The sequence below is a fragment of the Leptodactylus fuscus genome, chromosome 3 (assembly GCF_031893055.1).
Source record: "Leptodactylus fuscus isolate aLepFus1 chromosome 3, aLepFus1.hap2, whole genome shotgun sequence".
Classification (NCBI taxonomy): Eukaryota; Metazoa; Chordata; class Amphibia; order Anura; family Leptodactylidae; genus Leptodactylus; species Leptodactylus fuscus.
In genome coordinates, this window is record NC_134267.1 from 188,960,849 (window position 1) to 188,983,928 (window position 23,080).

At 44.2% G+C, this 23,080-nt stretch overlaps 2 protein-coding genes across 2 annotated transcripts in view; both read right to left on the reverse strand.

Annotated features, from left to right (window-relative positions):
* LOC142198101 (beta-galactoside alpha-2,6-sialyltransferase 1-like) overlaps positions 1 to 4,400 on the reverse strand; it is a 49,962-nt gene extending 45,562 nt beyond the window's left edge. The window contains exon 1 of the mRNA XM_075268932.1: positions 4,243 to 4,400. The gene's annotated coding sequence lies outside the window, so the exon portion shown is untranslated. The remainder of the gene's footprint in view (positions 1 to 4,242) is intronic.
* Positions 1 to 23,080, reverse strand: part of COPS9 (COP9 signalosome subunit 9) — a 236,072-nt gene that overhangs the window by 158,371 nt on the left and 54,621 nt on the right. The window lies entirely within an intron of this gene.

The following is a 23,080-nucleotide window of genomic DNA, read 5'->3' on the forward strand; positions in this document are numbered from 1 at the left end:
GCCCAGCCTTCCATGATGTGGTCGAGCTCCCTTCCGAACAGCCGTCCGGGCTCAAAGGGGAGACCACAGAGGCTATTTTTGGAAGTAAGGTCAGCTTTCCAGGGCTTCAGCCATAGGGGTCGGCGAGCCACAGTAGCCAGTGCCATGGATCTAGCCGCCAGACGGGTCTGAAAATGGGTAGCTTCTGTCAGGTGATCCACCAACAGCGTGATGTCGGACACTGCCGCGAGGAGATCATCACGATCCACGCCGGAATCGATGTCCTTGGCCAGGGATGACAGTTCTGCGCGTAAGCCAGTTGCTACCTCATTCGCGACCATGCCCAAAGAGGCCTGGGCAGAGGCGGACAAACATACACGCCTCAAAGATCCTTCGACTCGGCGATCCATGGGGTCCCTGAGGCCCGAGCCGTCCTCTGATGGAAGGATGGAGCGCCTTGATAACTTGGCCACGGCGACGTCCACCTTTGGCGGGGGACCCCACGCCTTTAGTTGACTCTCAGAGACGGGAAAAAGTGCCTTGAAGCGTGTGGATGGCGCAAAGGATCTCTCCGGGTGCCTCCATTCGCCCTCCATCAGGCGGAGCATCTCCGAAGAGGGCCTGAAGGTACGAGACCTACGGCTAGAGCCTTCCCCGCCTTCCCGGTCTCTGATTCTTAGGGTCTTGAATACTCTGGACATTTTGTCCAGGGGAAAAATCTCCTTCTCCTCCTCCGTACTAGAAGACGACTCCACATCCCTGAGGCGCAGCTTTTCCAGAGGCGGCAGGGACAATTCGCAATCCAGCCGTGGCCTCTTGGCCAGGGAGACGGCTTCCATTCTTTTCATGGAGTCCTGGACGTACCCCTTCACCCAGGACACCATCTCTCGCATGGGAGTTGTTTCAACAGAGGGGGCCCTGCACCCCTGACAGAAGCGATATTGGGAGTCATCAGGCAGCGGCAATCTACAAGAAGCGCACGCCAGATGCTTCCTTTTGGAAGTAGCCTTCCTTCTAGGCGGAACAGTGGAGGAAGAAGAAGACATTCTGAGGAGGAAGAAAAAGGATACACTAACTACTTACTGCACTCAGAGATGCAACTCTCCAACCTCCCTCCCCTCCCCCAGCCATGTCCACCAAACCTTAGTCAATGAAGACAGTTCTCCAGCACAGAAATTGACCAGGGAGCTTCACCAACTGATGTGCTTGCAACCGGAGCGACAAGCACTAACTGAAGCTCTAAGGGGACTTAAATAGGCCAGGGGGCGGGGTTTTGCCCGGAGCCCCGCCCAAGGGGTAGGGGCTACAACGGAGCCAGAATCTCATGAAAAAAAAAAAGGGGAGGGGAGAAGACAGGGGGAGGGGGATCTGACCCAGGTATGGTCCCCAGGACCGGGGGACCCCCCTCCCGAACTACCGTGCAATGCTCGTGTCTAGGGGTTGTTCTCTTCCCGTCCGCCGCGAGACCCACGCACTGCGCATGTGCGGTGGACCCTGTTAGACGGTGGACCGGAGGAACCTGAGAAAGGTTCCTAGGTCTAGCGTTCCTAGGGGAAAGCCCCGACCCGGCGCCCCAGTCGGACAGGAGCGTGCACGAGCCGGCAGGGTCCCCGCCGGGAGAAGGGGACCTCTGCTGAAAAAAGAGGATGTCCAGAAAAAGATCTTCTGCTGTCAGGTACCGGTGGGGGAGAGTAGTGGACCCCTATAGGAGGTCAGAACATCTGCTCCCCCCTGACCACCTGTCCTGTCCCACAGGACAGAAAAAAACACAAGGGAGGAGCAGGTCTTCCGGCCTCTTATAGAGGTCAAAAGCTGTTAGGTAATTAAAAATTCCACCTGTCCTAACAGCTCATAGGGGCAGGAATACCCCCAGTTGTGCTGCTGTTGGGCGTAGGGGGAAAAGATAAAGCTGATATCTTATCATTTTCGTGATTGTCAGTCATGTAATACTTGGGGATTTCAGGTATATGGGATTTACAAGGTACATTTAAGATGCAGAGAGTGAGATGTCACATCGTGCCCTGTTGAAAAAAGAAACTCGTTGGATAGTCATATTGAATACGGGGCTGTTTGCTTCGCTTTTTTATTGGTTTTACACAAATTTTAGCTTGTTTAGGTGATATGCTGTCTTAAATGTGGGGGGTTTTGGTGATTGTAATTGGGTTTATATTTTAGGTGTTTGATGTGAACAAGAGGGGATTGGAGATGGCCTGGAGATCATTGATGAATTGATTGATGCCCATAAGAGAAGACTGCCCCCCTTTTTTGGTACTTTGTAATACTTTTATAATTTTTACATAATTTTAGAATTTTTATAACTGTGTACTACATTTTCACTTATTGTTGCAATAATCTGTGCCATGTATTCACATTTGTGTTATTTCATTATGTACTATTATATCTATAGCATTTGAACTTATCATAACAATAAATGTTTTTGTCATGTATTCATATTTGTGCATTTTTTTCCCTATCACTATGTCTTTGGAGTGTGGGAGAAAAGCAACACAAACACAGGGAGAACATACAAACTCCTTGCAGATGTCATCCTTGGCGGGATTCGAACCCAGGACTCCAGCGCTGCAAAGCCACCTCATATTTGTACATTTTAATCACGTATTATTATCTTGTCCCACATAGAAAGACACCATACCCAGCTCCATATATGCAAATTTTAAAAAAGTTAAAGGTGTCACAATATGGCAGCACAATTTTTTTTTTCTATTTTGCAAAGTTTTTAATTTTTAAAAAAGTTTCAACACATTAAAAATACTATATAATTTTGGTATCACCGTGATCGTCCTGACCCAGAGAATACAGATAACATGTCATTTTTACCATTTAGCGAATACCATAAAAATTTAGCCCATAAGAAATTGGCGCACATGCTTTTTTTTCCAATTCCACTTCATTCTGAATTTTTGAAGCTTCACAATACATTGTACAGGTTATTGAAGTGTGCCATTACATAATACAAAAACTACACACTTACCCCCTATCCCCTATTCACAAGATAAGTAACTGATTGCTGGGGGTCCAACAACTGGGACCCCCAGCAATCAAGAGAACAGGGGATAGAGAGTCTTCCTGAATTGTCCCAGTGAATGAAACGCCAATGCTATGGAGTTTCCAGAGATTGCCCCATAGAAGTTAATGGAGTGCCACATGCACACAGGTGTACTAGTGCTTCATGAACAGGAAAGAGGCCAGTGACGTTTCTGTATCCCATTCTCCTGATCGCTGGGGCTCCCAATGGTTGGATCTCCAGCAATATGACACTTACCCCTTATTGAGTGGATAGGAGGTAAGTGTGTGTGGTGTCCCATCTCTTTTAAAACACAGGACAAATTCCACTACTTTTTTTTTTTTTTTGCCTTTAGATCCATTATTGTCATTGGCTAATAAAATATTCGCCCAAAAAACTCCATCAAAATCTGTGTTTGTATATCCAACCTAAGAAAATGTATTACGTAAAATTCCATAGTATAAATTCTGTAACTCAGCCGCTTCTACTGTATGATAGGCACATGCAGAGATGAGGAGATGTTACTCTACATGGGTTATCTATATACTATATACTGCTGGGTTTACATATGCAGTTTTCGGGGCAAACATAAGAGAGATTATGAAAGAGATAAGACGTAGAAGTCTTTCCGTTTACATTTTTATATATAACTTTGACTTGAAACAAGAACTGCAACCAAGACTGTGCAGACACTGCATATGTGATACCAGCCTGATACATAAGGCAGATGACAGTCCCATCATATGCCTTGTGCACCGTGTCTGCCTGCTCACAGCTAATAGAAATATATTATAAACTTGCTTATAAGGATTCCCCGTCATAGTAGATTTCTACAAAAACCGTATAGGGTCAGTATTGTACTATGTCCACAGATTCTTGCAAGCCCCATTCAGAAATACAGAAATGTATGCAACAAATCTGCCAAATGTGAACGAACCCAGACACCTCAAAAGTGGACGTTAAAAAAGTGCACGCACCAAAAACACAACAGTAGTAAAAACAACATAATATGTAACAAGTATCATGTTATGTGGTTGGGTATACAGTTACTTTTATTATATTTAGAAGCTTTCAATCATACTTTTACAATATCTAGAGCGGAACGTTATTAACCTGGGATGTGTAGTTCCAAAATACTAGACAGTGTCAACTTGCACTTTGCCCCCTGCTATATAGTACTTGCCCAATAATGCTAAAGCAAAACAGTAGCTAGAGATATAGATAACATAGGTGCTTACCGGGGTCAGCGTCACTTCTTTGCTGGAGTGGAGATTTGTCTTCACCTCACCAGCTACTGTTATGGTGAAAAGCCAAAGAGTAAGGCTTACATTTCAGGGGCATTTGCTTCATTCATATACATGGGAAGTAATTGTGACACTGCAATGAGGAACATAAGTGACTGTGACAAGTGTCTGTGACCTTAATAAGCCTGTGGATGGAGGAGGCTGGAGCAGGAACTGGGAGGTACACAGCACTCTCACTTCACCAAATACAACTGCAGTGTGACTTTGTATAACTCGATCAGTTCATTGTTTCAACCCTTTAAAGGGGGTTTCCCACTGCAAGAGGAGACGGCGAGGTTGGGTTATCGCTGACTGATCTGTAGAGGTCTGACTGCCAGGAGACCACCACCCAAATGTCCATCTTTTGTAGGGGCAACGACTGATTTTAAACCAAGTCCCTTTATCCCTCTTTGCTCTTTAGATGTCTCTCTTTTTGATAATGGAAATAGGAAATAAAATGTAATGATATTGTTCTAGAAACTATCTGGTATACATAAAGCTATATACCTGTATACTACACCCCAACTTATATAATATGTCATTATCAATAATGGTGCATTTTATATATTACAAGGTCTTTCGTCATGTCTATAGTCTTCGTGCTAATACTTTAATAAAACTTATTGACACATATAGATATGGAAACAAATTTTGAACTTTCACCCAGTAAACTATATGTGACCGTTTTGAGAGTCTAAAAAGTTGGACGTTATGCAAAGGGGGTCCAGTGTTACCCATACTCCATAGTTCTGTCATAGTTATACCCTGGGCATACAGTGCTCCCACATCTGCAGAACTAGTAGTCACACAACGCATTTCATGCCCATGAAAAAAGAAATGCCCAAAAGGGGAAAGGCGATGTCCAGAAGAAGTGTCATCAGTCCTATCGGAAATTGCCTCACCCCAAAAATTTCTGGCTCTTATGCCTCAGTGGCAAGTATGAACTATGGATTTACGGAAAGGGGTATGAAGCATGGAAAACTGAACTCGATATCATTACTTTACTGGGCATAATATAGTCTGCATGTGACATCATTATAGTTATCTTCATATGCTGTGATGTCCCAATATACACAGTGATCTTTTAGTGAGTGCATTATTCCTGTATTATCATATGACTGTGGGCATTATTTCTGTAATGTTACATTCCTATGTACATTATTCCTACAGTGTGACATCACTGTGTGTATTATCCCTATACTGTGACATCACTGTGTATATTATCCCCTGTACTGTGACATCACTGTGTGTATTATCCCCTATACTGTGACATCACTGTGTATATTATCCCCTGTACTGTGACATCACTGTGTGTATTATCCCTGTACTGTGACATAACTGTGTGTATTATCCCCTGTACTGTGACATCACTGTGTGCATTATCCCTATACTGTGACATCACTGGGTATATTGTCCCTATACTGTGACATCACTGTGTTCATTATACCTGCACTGTGACATCACTATGTATGTTATCCTTGTCTGTAAAGGAGACCAAAATAATTGTACACTTTTCAATTCTAGACTCGGGCTTAAGGTGGTCATGGTAGAGTGGTGCACCATTGCAAGATTTACTATGGGGCCCCATGGTTACTTTTATGCCCATTTGAATGGAGCTTGGTCACCTGCCTAATAATAAGACAAGCCCCACACTGGCCAAGAAAATCTATCAGAATGAGGGGCTTCTCCACCATTATTGTTTGTAAACTCACCGGTCTTGATGTGGTGGCATATTTTAGCAATTTAGTATAATTTGTAATAAACTTCAGATATTTCTGTGCTTTGGAGTCCAGTTGAAGGTGGCTGAGAGCTACTGCCATACATAAACTGATATGGGGAAGGCTTATTTATGTACTGAATCTTTACCCCCAAAACTCTATATCAAGCTTCTCGGCTTCTCCTGATCTATAGCATACTGCCAGCAGATAGGACTGACTTTTCAAAGTCATAGAGGTGGGAATGGGCACCATTGCTCCATGGTTAGCTGGGATTATGAGATGAAATCTAACCAAGGGCCACATCTGCATGGAGTTTATATGTTCTCCCTGGGCCGGTATGGATGTGTTCTGGTTTCGTCCCCCAATGCCAAAAATATACTGAGTGGTAACTAGACTTTCCTGTAAAACATCTGACCCTTGTTGGTGTTAAAGGGGTATTCCCACCTCACATACTCATCAGTCTTTACTGCTGTAAAATCTTTCTTCCTGGTTTCTTGCATCATTTGGTGAGCGGGGTTTCACATGCAACCTGCTGTTTAACTCCGCCCCCAAATTCCCGTGTAGCTCCACCCACCCATATTGGACTATGAAGTACAGGCACGAGCAACTCCATTCTGTGTTACATACAGAGACTGCCTGTCTCTGCCACAATGAACACAACTGAATTAGCTAACCTGATAACTGGGAGAACAGAAGAAATGAAAGCAGCTCCTCTCCTCTATCTGAGAGCAGGACCTAGGTCACATGGTGTAGACACAGGAATAGCTAGATACACAGGCTCGCTCCCTGCACTTAGCCCCTCCTCCCTCCACCCTGAGAGCAGCAGATACATCACTTGACTCATGAGCAGCTAAGTCAGGGCTGTGGCCACAAAGAATTGAATAAAGTAAGATAGTGGACAAACAAAGCAGTTTTGCTGAAGCAGTGTATTTAGGAAAAGACTTACATCCACATTAACAAGCAGTATAGATAGGATCCTTGTGATGGGACAACCCCTTTAAGGACACTGTTCCCTGTACTTTGAGTCCCTTGGCAAGACAACTGCATTACAAAATATTTGCATTCCCCATAAAAATAGCAATGCTGTCTTTTTCATAATCGCAGTGCTCATGTTTCAGGTACAAAAGACATGAAAAAAGTGAAAAAAGTAGCAAATTTTGTTGCAGAAAAAAAATGACTTTTTGCCTTTTGTGCATTGGTCTCCACTGTAAAAATTAGGTGGTGTGGGGATCAAGACAAAAGAATCACTATATAAGGCTAAGGCCCAGTAGCAAAACGCAGCAAAAAAAAAAAAAAGGTTTTTTTTAACGCGTATTTTTCATTGCATTTTTGCAGAGTTTTCCTCTTCTGAGTTTCTGCCCCTATTATAAATTTATGGAAAATGCCGGCAATTTTGTATATGCAGCTTTTCTGCTGCAGATTTTTAAAGATATCTTTCTCTTCGTCTGAGTCCCTCCTTTATGTTTCAAGTCTTTTGAATATCTTTAGAACTGGTTTTATAAGTCGACGCATATCGTATTTGGACCTTGGCATACTTTACCTGCATATCATCAATTCATTCCATTTTCTTTTTTCACTTTTCACTGCGCACCGGCACTTGTGTTCACTTTATTTTCTTTTGCATAATGATTATGTATTACCGTATTTTTCGGACTATAAGACGCACTTTTTTTCCCCAAAATTTGGGGGGAAAAAAGGGGTGCGTCTTATAGTCCGAATGTGGCCGCCCGGCATCCGCTGTAATAGAGAGGCGGATGCCAGCGAGGGATAGACGCCGGCACAGGTGCCGGGGCCTGAGACATCGCTACATTCCTGCCCTGCATGAAGCCAGCTGCGGCAGGAGTGATGCTGCTATTCCCGGCAGGGGGACGGAGGAGCGGAATGTCAGCATCGTTCCTGCCGCTGCTGGCTTCATGCAGGGCAGGAACAAACAAGCGATGTCTCAGGCCCCGGCACCTGTGCCGGCGTCTATCCCTCGCCGGCATCTGCCTCTCTATTACAGCGGATGCCGGGTCTGTATTGGCGGCCCCTTCTCCCCCGGGGCCGGTCCCCACCGGCCCCATACCTGTAAAGTTGCAGGCCGGCTCCTGCGTGGCGATATAGCAGGAGCCGACCTGTTCGGGTGACAGCCGGGAGCCTAATGAAGGCTCCCAGGCCTGTCACGGCTATATTACCATTGCGGCTAGTCTATGACCAGCCGTAATAGTAATATACAGAATGTCCCAATAAGCGGCAATACAGTTGTATTGCCGTCTATGGGACTTGCAATCAAATGACTGCAGGTTCAAGCCACCCGGGGGGGGGGGAAATAAAATAGTAAAAAAAAAAAAAAGCTTTAAAAATATATAATAAAAAAATGAAATAAGTAAAAGTTCTAAATCACCTCCTTTCCCTAGAATATATATAAAAGTAGAAAATCATATGTCAAACGCATACACATTAGGTATTCCTGTGTCTGAAAATGCCCGGTCTACTAAAAAAAAAAAACACTCTATGCGTCCCCGTACAGCTGCAGGGTCACCTGTCAATGTGGCCTTGCAGCTGGTGCAAAACTACAACTCCCATATATTAAATATTTTACCATTTTTTGCTTAAAATTTTTTTTTCCCTATTTTCTTCCTCTAAAACCTAGGTGCATCTTATAGTCCAGTGCGTCTTATAGTCCAAAAAATACGGTATATGCAACATTTATGTGTACACTGTTATACATTCAATTGTGTGTCATTTTTTGCAAAAATTTTAAAACGAAAAAAAGAAAAAAAAATTATTTATTTTTTCCCCTCCTCAATTCACACTCATGCATTTTTTTCAACACTTTAGGTGTTTTTTGCACACAGCAAATCCTAAATATGCACTTTATATGTTCATAATGTTTTTATTGCCATTTTACATGCTGTTTGCTGTTTTTCAGTACTGTATTTCACTTATGTTAGCATCCACGGTTTTATTATATATTCTTGTGTGTTCACACTTATCTTTTTAGTTATGCCAATATTTGAGTCCATATTTTTACAACTTTTATAGTCTCTTTCCTTATGTGTCTATTTATATGAGGCTGCTCTGCCCAATAATGCGGCTTATCCATTCATATATGCATTTGTACCACTGCACAGTACATAACTACATCATTCTCAATTATAGTCTGCATGAGCAGCTTTCACAGTGAATTCTCATACGCCATCTGTTGTCCGCGACTTTCCATCGCATTCCATTATTACTAGAGATGAGCGAGTACTGAGCCGATCCAAACAGCACGATCCATAGAAATGAATGGATGCACCTGGTACTTCCGCTTTGACGGCGGCCGGCCGCTTAACCCCCCGCGTGCCGGCTACGTCCATTCATTTCTATGCGAGCGTGCTGTTCAGATCGGCTGATCCGAACAGTACTCACTCATCTCTAATTATTACGCATGTTTATACATTGTCGTTGTTGTAGTCTTCTTCTTATGACATCACATACTGCTGGGCGGATCCCCTCATGTGTTTCCTCTTTGCTCATCAATGCACTATATAGATTCCCTGCTAAGTGAACCATACTTTGTCCCCTGATGAAGCCTTAATGGCGAAAAGCGTGTTGGGGGGCGTGGTCTTATCGTGGTATGTACTATCCTTTATGATCTGACTTCATTTACTTCTCTTCTTTCCAGCATCCACAGTATTTTTTACACTTGTCCTTATGCAGAGCTAACTATATTAACTCTCATATGAAAGCTGTCACTATGACTTCACTACATATAAACACTCACTTATGTTGATTTCTCTGCTAAAGGCTATCATTTATCACCATACTCCATTGCTGGATTACATTTTTGTTACATATTTACATTTTTTTCAACTACCATGTATGCTCTTTGACAGGTAGCATTGGTCCCCTTATATGTATATGTTTATGTCTCTGCACTGTTGTATCCATGTTTTTTAATATTTTCAAATCATTTTTTTACGTATGATGATTCCATTGTCCATGTTCTATAAGGCTCAGTGTAGCAAAATGCAGCAAAAAAAGTTTTTTTTAACGTGTGTTTTTCATTGCATTTTTGCAGAGTTTTCCTCTTCTGAGTTTCTGCCCCTATTATAAATATATGGAAAATGCCAGCAATTTTGTATACGCAGCTTTTCTGCTGCAGATTTTTTTTGCAATGTGTAGATGGGGTTAGCCAGAATCCCATCCACTTTGAAGGTACTCTAAAATGCTGTGTTTTTGTGTGTGGCGTTTCCACTTTCACATAGTGTGGCTTCAAAATATAGATCATGTTCTATTTTTCATGGATACCTTTATATGTTCCGTACAAGACTCCGCTGCAGATTATGCTTAAAATCAGGTGAGAGAAAAGTTGTGCAAGAAGGACTTCAGTATAAAATTGGCGGAAACCGGGTAAACCCTATTAAAATCTATGGGGTCTGCAGGTTTCCGCGTGAAACCGCTTTATAAGTGGACAGGGCTTCCATCTTTCAAGTCCCCTTGTGGACCAAAGGACGGAAACCGGAATGCTAGTGGAAACCTAGCGTCAGACTATATAGGGACACACCTAAGTAAACTGGTAACACCCATATGTGAATTTAGAAAGCAAAGAGTTCAACAGCATTTATCACTCAGTTTTTTCTGTGTTTTCATATTATTCCCCTATAACATATATATAATATAATAAATTTTATTTATTTAGCGCCAACATACGTACAACATATGCACTGTACAATTTGTAGGGTTCAAATACAGACAGAAAGATACATAGCAAAGAAATAATTATTTCACACAATGGGACTGAGGGCCCTGCTCACAAGAGCTTACAATCTATGAGGTAGAGGGGGTGACACAAGAGGTAGCAGGGGCGGTATTGCTTATACAGTGGTCAGACAATTTTGTAATAGAAGTTACTGTCATTACACAAACATAAAACTTTAGGAGCCGTCACCAGTCATGTCCTTTAACATGTGGCTGATGCTTGAACATATAAAGTTAGCCTGAAATGGCATCATATCATGTGGGGTAATGTTGGTGCTGGAACAGAGAAGGGTTAATTTTAGAAATTCTAATTACGGCACAGAAGGGTTTACATTAGGAATTGTGATAGGCCTGTCTGAAAAGATTTTTCTTTAGTTTGCGTTTGAAACTGTAGAAATTGGGAGTTAATCTGATTGTCCGGGGTAGAGCATTCCAGAGAAGTGGTGCAGCTCGGGAGAAGTCTTGTATACGAGTGTGGGAGGTTCTGATAATAGAGGATGTAAGTGTTAGGTCATTGAGTGAGCGGAGGGCACGGGTTGGGCGGTAGACAGAGATGAGGGAAGAAATGTATGGAGGTGCGGCATTATGGAGAGCCTTGTGGATGAGTGATAACTTTATATTTTATTCTATAATGAATAGGCAGCCAATGTAGTGACTGGCACAGACCCGAGACATCGCTGTAGCGTCTAGCCTGATAGATGAGCCTGGACGCTGCATTCAGAATAGATTGTAGAGGGGAGAGTTTAGTGAGGGGAAGACCGATTAGTAAGGAGTTACATTAGTCAAGGCAAGAATGAATCAGAGACAATAAGTGTCTTTAATGTATCTCTGGTAAGGAAAGGGAGTATTCTGGAGATGTTTTTGAGGGAAAATGCTTGGGACTTTGCAGCCAAAATTAATATTCTGCATTTTTGGCAGCTCTTTTTTATCCGCCATGTGTGGATGAGATTAATGAAATCTCATTAACTTTGCTGGTACTGTAAAACAGCAGCTTTTCCACTGCATTTCTGCCACAACATGAGGCCTTAGCATTAAGACAGACATACCAGGAGAGATGACAAGTCCTCAATAAACTATCTAATACTTGTTGGCAGAAAGCATAAAATAGCGTGGTGCCAGTGATTTTACATATATATATATATATATATATATATATATATATATATATATATATATATATATATATATATATTGCGTCTACCTTATCCCTTTAAGCTGGAAATATATATGTAGTTTCATATTAGGATGTGGAATATAGTTTTCCTAGTTCTGCTATGATGAGTTTGAACCATGAACCCGCTTAGCAAAACAGAGTAATAAAGTGTCTGGAATAAAATGATAACCGGTTGATTGGATATAAAACAGGATAAAATTAGTAAGAATATTGATAATGAAAAACGTTGATATGCCACACAGTAAGGTGACTAAGAATACACTACATACACTGAATTAACCTCATCATTAGACATCAGGTGAGAAGAACAGTTAGAATATTCATGATATTCATAATTAGGGAGGGATAATCTTGTAATACATATACATGGAAATTGCTGACGCCTAACGGTTAATGATGAATCAAGTATACACCCATATACGCCTACCATACACCTGTGTACACCTACTAAAATTGCTATAAGAAGGGATGATTTGTTCAATAAACTTATGCTTTAGCTCAGAGCCATCTTGTTTCTGTGTCATTGCATCGCTGAAGCCCCGGGGTGTGACGTAATTTGGAATCCATCCAATATACTGACTGGTCTGACGTCAAGACCACATATATATATATATATATATATATATATATATATATATATATATATATATATATATATATATATATATATAATTTTTTTTTTTTTTTTTTCCAAAGTAAATATTTATTACCTTTTTTCACTCAAGAATTGAAAGAAAGTATTAGATACATAAATATAGAAGATACATTGTCACACATATTCAGTAACAAAATTCTAGAATAAGCACCTAAATTGTAATATAAGAATTATGACAATATATGATAATGATAATATGATTATGATGATATCAATCAGAGAAAGGCGAGTTGGGGTTCAGTGAGACCTCCAGCTCCAAACCACCAATAACTTAGAAGACAGCAGCAGATATCCCAACAATGGCCTAAATTTAAGAGGATATTCATCCATCGCAAGAAGTAAAAGGGCTAGAGGAGCATTGGGAGTAATATTTATACTAGTCAACTGCAGACGTAATCCAAAAATGTCATTCCAAAGATCAGATAAAAATTGACCAACTCCGAAATATATGATTTATTGAGCCCATGTTCCCACAGTTTCTCCAACATAAGTTAGAGGACCCAGGAAATTTTTGTTGCCAGTTTCATGGGAGTATAATACACAATGTGGTAGAGAGTGAAGATCTCATTGCCCATCTGCAAGCTAAATCCCACTGGAACAGAGATGGTTAAATGCTATTCCAGTTAGACATGTCTGCCTTCTTCACATGTTCCAAATCTTACAAGAAAGTAACATAAAACCATTTACAGCAGATTACATCCAGGAAGCAGTACCAATACTGGGCGATACTGAATTCTATGAACCCATTCCCAACAATCCACTACCCATGTATCTCAATCAATACAGACTTCTTATCCTACAGGCCTCAAACATTAACCTATTATTTTTATAAAGCCATCATCTTATATTGGACTTCACAACCCAAGATAATAGTATATATTTAGGCCCAGTATTAGTGATTTGTTGGCATTCATTTTACAATACGAGACTGCACCACATAACAGTATAGTTTTAATTATTTCTCTCAATGATAGAAGAGGATTAGTTATAAGAATAACATCATCCGCAAATAGCCGCAACTGATGTTCTCTATGCCCCGCAGATGCTCCAGTTATCAAAGGGTTTCTTCGAGCGGCCACCGCCAGGTGTTCCAAAGTCAAAGGTGATAGTGGACATCCCTAGCAGGATGAAGGGGAGTACCAATAACCAGTGCTCTGGCTGATGGAAAAAAACGTAAGGCTTTAATCGTGTCTACTATAGCACCTACAAAACCAGATTTAGACAAGATGGCAAAGGAGAAATCCCAGTGAATCCTATGGAATGCTTTCGCTACATTTATGGAAGCGGAGAAGGCACTGAGAAGATTCCAACTTTGACATACTATTCAGAATACAGCGCACACCATCTGATGCCTGACTACCTTTAGTGAATCCCATTTGATCATTGTGAATGAAATCCAGTAGAATCTCCAGAAGTCTTTAGTGAAAATTTTAGTATCTGAATTTAATAAAGAGATGGCATGGAAATTGGCAGGGGAAGTTGGGGATTTGCCAGGTTTAGGGATAGTCACGGAACAAAGTGTAATTAAATGATGGGCCAGAAAGGGAAGGAAAGTTTGATAATTCTCATCAGAGAGGCCATTGTGGCCAGGAGACTCCTGCTTTTTCAAGGACTCTCTCACTCCACATACATCTTCCTATGAAATATTTAGAAAGATTTGATTTTGCAGAAATAAGGCGGTGAGATTACTACTATCAAGAAAAGTCTGACTAGAGGTCACAGAGGGTTGAGGATAGCGTCATTCATATTTAAATACGACACAACAGATCTGGGTTTTTGTTAAATCTTATCAACCATAAGTTTACTTGGTTTATTATCTGTAGAGTAATAAGTCATACATAGTGACATCAATTTACTAGCATGCTCTTCCATAAGAAGGGATCATACTTTATAAGTTCTTTATAGGCGTCAATTAAGTTGTAATTTTACTTCCATGGTAGCAATATCATTTAGAACATTGTCCAAAGCTTTTTGTTGCAGTTTTTTTTTTTTTTAAATTGGGCAATTGCAAATTGCAAGTTGCTTTAAGGGCATTCCATAAAACAAACGGGTCTTGAGTAGAGTCAGAATTAAGTTGGAAATATTGACGAATAAGAGTTTTCCAACTTAAATTTATAGGTTTGTCGAGAAAAAAAAAGTAATACATTATTTCGTCATGCGTGTGGATGGAGGGTTCGGACCTACAGCAAGTGTCAAAGTAATCGGAGACCAGGAGGCCACTTTTGGTAGAAGATCTAATTGCTGTAAGAGTCCAACGGTCTACCACAAATCAGTCTATACGGGAAAAAGATCTGGGAGAATATGTATATTCCCTAAAGGAAGAATTAAGATGTCTGAAGTATCATATAATAATTCTGTTTACAACCCAGATATTAGTGTTTGAGTAGAGGATCTTTTACTATTAGTCATATCATATTAGATATCGTGTTGAAATCTCCACAAATAAACATTTAACCTTTCTGGATTTTCTGTAGATGATGTAGCACGTTATTAAAAGAGAAATTAGGTGTACATATATAAGCTATAGTAAGAATAGAAAGAGTCAACTTTACAGACTAAGATCACATATCGTCCATTACCATCAAATATAGAATACAGAAAGGTAAATATCACTTCCTTCCCAATTGCTATCAAAACATCTCTTCCTGTTTGGGTCTCTGCACCACCCTCCGCTCACATGCTGCGGCGCAGGAGGCGTGTTCAGTTTGATTCTTTGCTTAGAGTTTTTTGCTGCTCTGTCTGAACACTGCTCTATTACTAGAGATGAGCGAACACTAAAATGTTCGAGGTTCGAAATTCGATTCGAACAGCCGCTCAATGTTCGTGTGTTCGAACGGGTTTCGAACCCCATTATAGTCTATGGGGAACAGATACTCGTTAAGGGGGAAACCCAAATCCGTGTCTGGAGGGTCACCAAGTCCACTATGACACCCCAGGAAATGATGCCAACACCTCTGGAATGACACTGGGACAGCAGGGGAAGCATGTCTGGGGGCATCTAACACACCAAAGACCCTCTATTACCCCAACATCACAGCCTAACAACTACACACTTTACACACTCAATACCACCTCTCTGACAGTAGGAAAACACCTTGAAACGTGTATTTGGCACTTGCAGTGAGGAGAGCTTGTCACCAGCAGTGAATTTGGCCCTTGTAGTAAGTTGAGGTTGGCACCAACATTTGTTTTGAAAATCAGGGTGGATTGAGCCTCTAACCAGCAGAGTTTGGGCAAATTCATGGTGGAGGGAGCCTCTAAAAACCCCAGTTTGGACCAATTCATGGTGGAGGGAGACTCTAAAAACCCCAGTTTGGACCAATTCATGGTGGAGGGAGACTCTAAAAACCCCAGTTTGGACCAATTCATGGTGGAGGGAGCCTCTAAAAACCCCAGTTTGGACCAATTCATGGTGGAGGGAGCCTCTAACCAGCCCAGTTTGGACCAATTAATGGTGGAGGGAGCCTCTAAACAGCCAAGTTTTGGGAAATTCATGGTGGAGGGAGCCTCTAACCAGCCCAGTTTGGACCAATTCATGGTGGAGGGAGCCTCTAAACAGCCCAGTTTGGGCAAATTCATGGTGGAGGGAGCCTCTAACCAGCCCAGTTTGGACCAATTAATGGTGGAGGGAGCCTCTAAACAGCCCAGTTTGGACCAATTAATGGTGGAGGGAGCCTCTAACCAGCCCAGTTTGGACCAATTAATGGTGGAGGGAGCCTCTAACCAGCCCAGTTTGGACCAATTAATGGTGGAGGGAGCCTCTAACCAGCCCAGTTTGGACCAATTAATGGTGGAGGGAGCCTCTAAACAGCCAAGTTTTGGGAAATTCATGGTGGAGGGAGCCTCTAACCAGCCCAGTTTGGACCAATTCATGGTGGAGGGAGCCTCTAAACAGCCCAGTTTGGGCAAATTCATGGTGGAGGGAGCCTCTAAAAAACCCAGTTTGGACCAATTCATGGTGGAGGGAGCCTCTAATTAGCCCAGTTTGGACCAATTAATTGTGGAGGGAGCCTCTAACCAGCCCAGTTTGGACCAATTAATGGTGGAGGGAGCCTCTAACCACCCCAGTTTGGGCAAATTCATGGTGGAGGGAGCCTCTAACCAGCCCAGTTTGGACCAATTAATGGTGGAGGGAGCCTCTAAACAGCCAAGTTTTGGGAAATTCATGGTGGAGGGAGCCTCTAAGCAGCCAAGTTTTGGGAAATTCATGGTGGAGGGAGCCTCTAACCAGCCCAGTTTGGACCAATTCATGGTGGAGGGAGCCTCTAAACAGCCCAGTTTGGGCAAATTCATGGTGGAGGGAGCCTCTAAAAAACCCAGTTTGGACCAATTCATGGTGGAGGGAGCCTCTAATTAGCCCAGTTTGGACCAATTAATTGTGGAGGGAGCCTCTAACCAGCCCAGTTTGGACCAATTAATGGTGGAGGGAGCCTCTAACCAGCCCAGTTTGGACCAATTAATGGTGGAGGGAGCCTCTAAACAGCCAAGTTTTGGGAAATTCATGGTGGAGGGAGCCTCTAAAAAACCCAGTTTGGACCAATTCATGGTGGAGGGAGCCTCTAATTAGCCCAGTTTGGACCAATTAATTGTGGAGGGAGCCTCTAACCAGCCCAGTTTGGACCAATTAATGGTGGAGGGAGCCTCTAACCACCCCAGTTTGGGCAAATTCATGGTGGAGGGAGCCTCTAACCAGCCCAGTTTGGACCAATTAATGGTGGAGGGAGCCTCTAAACAGCCAAGTTTTGGGAAATTCATGGTGGAGGGAGCCTCTAATTAGCCCAGTTTGGGCAAATTCATGGTGGAGGGAGCCTCTAACCAGCCCAGTTTGGACCAATTAATGGTGGAGGGAGCCTCTAACCAGCCCAGTTTGGACCAATTAATGGTGGAGGGAGCCTCTAAACAGCCCAGTTTGGACCAATTCATGGTGGAGGGAGCCTCTAAACAGCCCAGTTTGGGCAAATTCATGGTGGAGGGAGCCTCTAACCAGCCCAGTTTGGACCAATTCATGGTGGAGGGAGCCTCTAAACAGCCCAGTTTGGGCAAATTCATGGTGGAGGGAGCCTCTAAAAAACCCAGTTTGGACCAATTCATGGTGGAGGGAGCCTCTAATTAGCCCAGTTTGGACCAATTAATTGTGGAGGGAGCCTCTAACCAGCCCAGTTTGGACCAATTAATGGTGGAGGGAGCCTCTAAAAAACCCAGTTTGGACCAATTCATGGTGGAGGGAGCCTCTAATTAGCCCAGTTTGGACCAATTAATTGTGGAGGGAGCCTCTAACCAGCCCAGTTTGGACCAATTAATGGTGGAGGGAGCCTCTAACCACCCCAGTTTGGACCAATTCATGGTGGAGGGAGCCTCTAACCACCCCAGTTTGGACCAATTCATGGTGGAGGGAGCCTCTAACCAGCAGAGTTGGTGGAAATCAGGGTGGAGGGAGCCTCTAACCAGCAGAGTTGGGGGAAATCAGGGTGGAGGGAGCCTAGTATTAGCAGAATTGTGCAACGCTTATGGTGGATGAGTATGAGGATGCGGAGGAATTGGAGAGGTTGAGTACAGACATGGAGTTTCATGTTGGGGTGCTTTACACAGGTGGGCACAAAAATGACGGCTCTACCCAGTGGTGGTTCATTTTTATCAAAGTGAGCCGGTCGGCACTCTCAGCTGACAGACGGGTGCGCTTGTCAGTGATGATGCCACCGGCTGCACTGAACACCCTCTCAGATAGGACGCTGGCGGCAGGACAGGACAGCACCTCCAAGGCATATAGGGCAAGTTCAAGCCACAGGTCCAACTTCGACACCCAATACGTGTAGGGCGCAGAGGGGTCGGAGAGGACAGGGCTGTGGTCGGAAAGGTATTCCCGCAACATGCGCCTATACTTCTCACGCCTGGTGACACTAGGACCCTCCGTGGCGGCACTTTGGCGAGGGGGTGCCATCAAGGTGTCCCAGACCTTAGACAGTGTGCCCCTCGTTTGTGTGGACCGGTGAGAACTTGGTTGCCTACTGGAGGAACTGCCCTCCCTGCCGCCAACGTCACATGCTGGAAACATCTCCATCATATTCTGCACCAATTGCCTGTGGCAAGCATTGATGCGATTGGCCCTCCCCTCTACCGGAATAAAAGACGAGATGTTGTTTTTATACCGGGGGTCAAGGATAGCAAAGATCCAGTACTGGTTGTCCTCCATGATTTTGACAATACGCTTGTCGGTTGTAAAGCACCCCAACATGAACTCAGCCATGTCTGCCACAGTGTTAGTTGGCATGACTCCTCTGGCCCCACCGGAAAGTTCAATCTCCATTTCCTCCTCATCCTCCATGTCTACCCATCCGCGCTGCAACAATGGGACGATTCGAAGTTGCCCGGAAGCCTCCTGTATCACCATCACATCATCGGACAACTCTTCTTCCTCCTCCTCCTCCTCCTCCTCCTCCATTAAACGCAGTGAAGCGGACAGATGTGTGGACCTACTCTCCAGCTGTGACGGATCGGATGCTATCCCTAACTCCTCTGTGTGATCTGAGTTATCCCTGATGTCAATCAGGGATTCTCTCAGAACACACAAGAGCGGGATTGTAAGGCTCACCATCGCATCCTCAGAGCTCACCCTCCTTGTGGACTCCTCAAAGACCCGTAGGATGTCACAAAGGTCTCTCATCCATGGCCACTCATGGATGTGAAACTGAGGCAGCTGACTTTGTGGCACCCTAGGGTTTTGTAGCTGGTATTCCATCAAAGGTCTCTGCTGCTCAACCACTCTATTCAACATCTGAAACGTTGAGTTCCAGCGTGTGGGGACGTCGCACAAAAGCCGGTGTTGTGGCACATGCAGGCGTTGCTGGAGAGATTTTAAGCTAGCAGCGGCTACTGTCGACTTGCGAAAGTGGGCGCACATGCGCCGCACTTTCACCAGTAGCTCTGGAACATTGGGGTAGCTCTTTAGGAAACGTTGCACCACTAGGTTGAAGACGTGGGCCAGGCATGGAACATGTTGGAGTCCGGCAAGCTCCAGAGCTGCTACCAGGTTCCGGCCGTTATCACAAACGACCATGCCTGGGCCCAGGTGCAGCGGCTCAAACCATATTGCCGTCTCATCGAGGAGGGCATCCCTCACCTCGGAGGCAGTGTGCTGTCTGTCCCCCAAGCTGATCAGCTTCAGCACAGCCTGCTGACGTCTACCAACGCCAGTGCTGCAACGTTTCCAACTCGTAGCTGGGGTCAATCTAACAGCGGAGGAGGAGGCGGTGGCGGAGGAGGAGGCGGTGGCGGAGGAGGAGGCGGTAGAGGAGGAGGAGGAGGGGGGTGTTCTTCTCGTGTCCCTGCCAGGAATGTTAGGCGGGGAGACGAGGTACACCGGGCCAGTTTGGGAAGCAGTCCCAGCCTCAACTACATTCACCCAGTGTGCCGTCAGTGAAATGTAGCGTCCCTGTCCGCATGCACTTGTCCACGCGTCGGTGGTCAAGTGGACCTTTGTGCAAAGCGCGGAACTAAGGGCCCGCCTGATGTTGAGTGACACGTGCTGGTGCAAGGCGGGGACGGCACACCGGGAGAAGTAGTGACGGCTAGGGACGGCATAGCGAGGTGCCGCAGTTGCCATCAGGTCCAGGAAGGCGGGAGTTTCAACAAGCCGGAACGCCAACATCTCCTGGGCCAGCAGTTTAGCGATGTTGGCGTTCAAGGCTTGCGCGTGTGGGTGGTTAGCAGTGTATTTCTGCCGCCGCTCCAATGTCTGAGAGATGGTGGGTTGTTGTAAAGAAACGCCTGATGGTGCCTTTGATGGTGCAGGAGAAGGAGATAAGACAGGACCAGGGGAGGATGAGGTAGAAGTCAACAAAGTGGCGGAGGCAGATGAAGTGGTGTCCTGGCTCGTCCTCTGGAGTGCATCGCCAGCACAGTCAGCAGTGGCAGTGGCAGAGGCAGAGGCAGAGGCAGTGGCAGTGGCGTGAACGGCAGTCGGCCTTTGTCCTGCCGTTGCTGCCTGCCACTGATTCCAGTGCTTGGATTCCAAATGACGGCGCATTGAAGTGGTGGACAGGTTGCTCTTCTCAGAGCCCCTAATCAATTTCGAGAGGCAAATTGTGCAGACAACACTATATCTGTCCTCGGCGCATTCCTTGAAAAAACTCCACACCTTCGAGAAACGTGCCCTCGAGGTGGGAGTTTTTCGGGGCTGGGTACGAACTGGAACATCTTGGGAGATTCCGGGTGTGGCCTGGCTTCGCCTAAGCTGCTGACCTCTGCCTCTGCCTCTAGCTACCCTTTTTGGTGCTGCACCTGCCTCAACATCCACACTACTTTCCCCGCTTGACATCCCCCCTGTCCAGGTCGGGTCAGTGTCCTCATCATCCACCACTTCCTCTTCCAACTCCTGTCTCATCTCCTCCTCCCGCACAATGCGCCGGTCAACTGGATGCCCTGACGGCAACTGCGTCACATCATCGTCGATGAGGGTGGGTTGCTGGTCATCCACCACCAAATCGAACGGAGATGGAGGAGACTCTAGTGTTTGAGCATCTGGATACAGATGCTCCTCTGTTAGGTTCGTGGAATCGTGACGTGGAGAGGCAGGTTGAGGGACAATGAAAGGAGCGGAGAACAGCTCTGGGGAGCAGGGACAGTTTGGGTTATTGTTCTGTAAAGCTTCGGAATTTTGGGAGGAAGGAAGACAAGACTGTTGGGTAATAGGAGGAGAGGAGGCAGAGTCTGACTGGCTGCTGGACAATGTGCTGTAAGCGTTCTCTGACAGCCATTGCAAGACCTGTTCCTGGTTCTCGGGCCTACTAAGGTTTGTACCCTGCAGTTTAGTTAATGTGGCAAGCAACCCTGGCACTGTGGAGTGGCGCAATGCTTGCTGCCCCACAGGAGTAGGCACGGGACGCCCTGTGGCTTCACTGCTACCTTGCTCCCCAGAACCATTCCCCCGACCTCGCCCACGGCCTCGTCCACGTCCCTTTCCGGGAGCCTTGCGCATTTTGAATTCCTAGTTAGAAATTGGCACTGTATACCAGTAGTAAAAATTGTGGGTGCACGTAACCCCAATATATTCTTTGAATTCCCAGTCAGAAACTGGCACTATATGGCAGTAGCAAGAAATGAGGGTATTTGTATTCCCAATATACTCTTTGAATTCCCAGTCAGACAATGGCACTGTATACCAGTAGTAAAAATTGTGGGTGCACGTAACCCCAATATATTCTTTGAATTCCCAGTCAGAAACTGGCACTATATGGCAGTAGCAAGAAATGAGGGTATTTGTATTCCCAATATACTCTTTGAATTCCCAGTCAGACAATGGCACTGTATACCAGTAGTAAAAATTGTGGGTGCACGTAACCCCAATATATTCTTTGAATTACCAGTCAGAAACTGGCACTATATGGCAGTAGCAAGAAATGAGGGTATTTATAACCCCAATATATTCTTTGAATTCCCAGTCAGACAATGGCACTGTATACCAGTAGTAAAAATTGTGGGTGCACGTAACCCCAATATATTCTTTGAATTCCCAGTCAGAAACTGGCACTATATGGCAGTAGCAAGAAATGAGGGTATTTGTATTCCCAATATACTCTTTGAATTCCCAGTCAGACAATGGCACTGTATACCAGTAGTAAAAATTGTGGGTGCACGTAACCCCAATATATTCTTTGAATTCCCAGTCAGACACTGGCACTATATGGCAGTAGCAAGAAATGAGGGTATTTGTATTCCCAATATATTCTTTGAATTCCCAGTCAGACAATGGCACTGTATACCAGTAGTAAAAATTGTGGGTGCACGTAACCCCAATATATTCTTTGAATTACCAGTCAGAAACTGGCACTATATGGCAGTAGCAAGAAATGAGGGTATTTATAACCCCAATATATTCTTTGAATTCCCAGTCAGACAATGGCACTGTATACCAGTAGTAAAAATTGTGGGTGCACGTAACCCCAATATATTCTTTGAATTACCAGTCAGAAACTGGCACTATATGGCAGTAGCAAGAAATGAGGGTATTTATAACCCCAATATATTCTTTGAATTCCCAGTCAGACAATGGCACTGTATACCAGTAGTAAAAATTGTGGGTGCACGTAACCCCAATATATTCTTTGAATTACCAGTCAGAAACTGGCACTATATGGCAGTAGCAAGAAATGAGGGTATTTATAACCCCAATATATTCTTTGAATTCCCAGTCAGACAATGGCACTGTATACCAGTAGTAAAAATTGTGGGTGCACGTAACCCCAATATATTCTTTGAATTCCCAGTCAGAAACTGGCACTATATGGCAGTAGCAAGAAATGAGGGTATTTGTATTCCCAATATACTCTTTGAATTCCCAGTCAGACAATGGCACTGTATACCAGTAGTAAAAATTGTGGGTGCACGTAACCCCAATATATTCTTTGAATTACCAGTCAGAAACTGGCACTATATGGCAGTAGCAAGAAATGAGGGTATTTATAACCCCAATATATTCTTTGAATTCCCAGTCAGACAATGGCACTGTATACCAGTAGTAAAAAT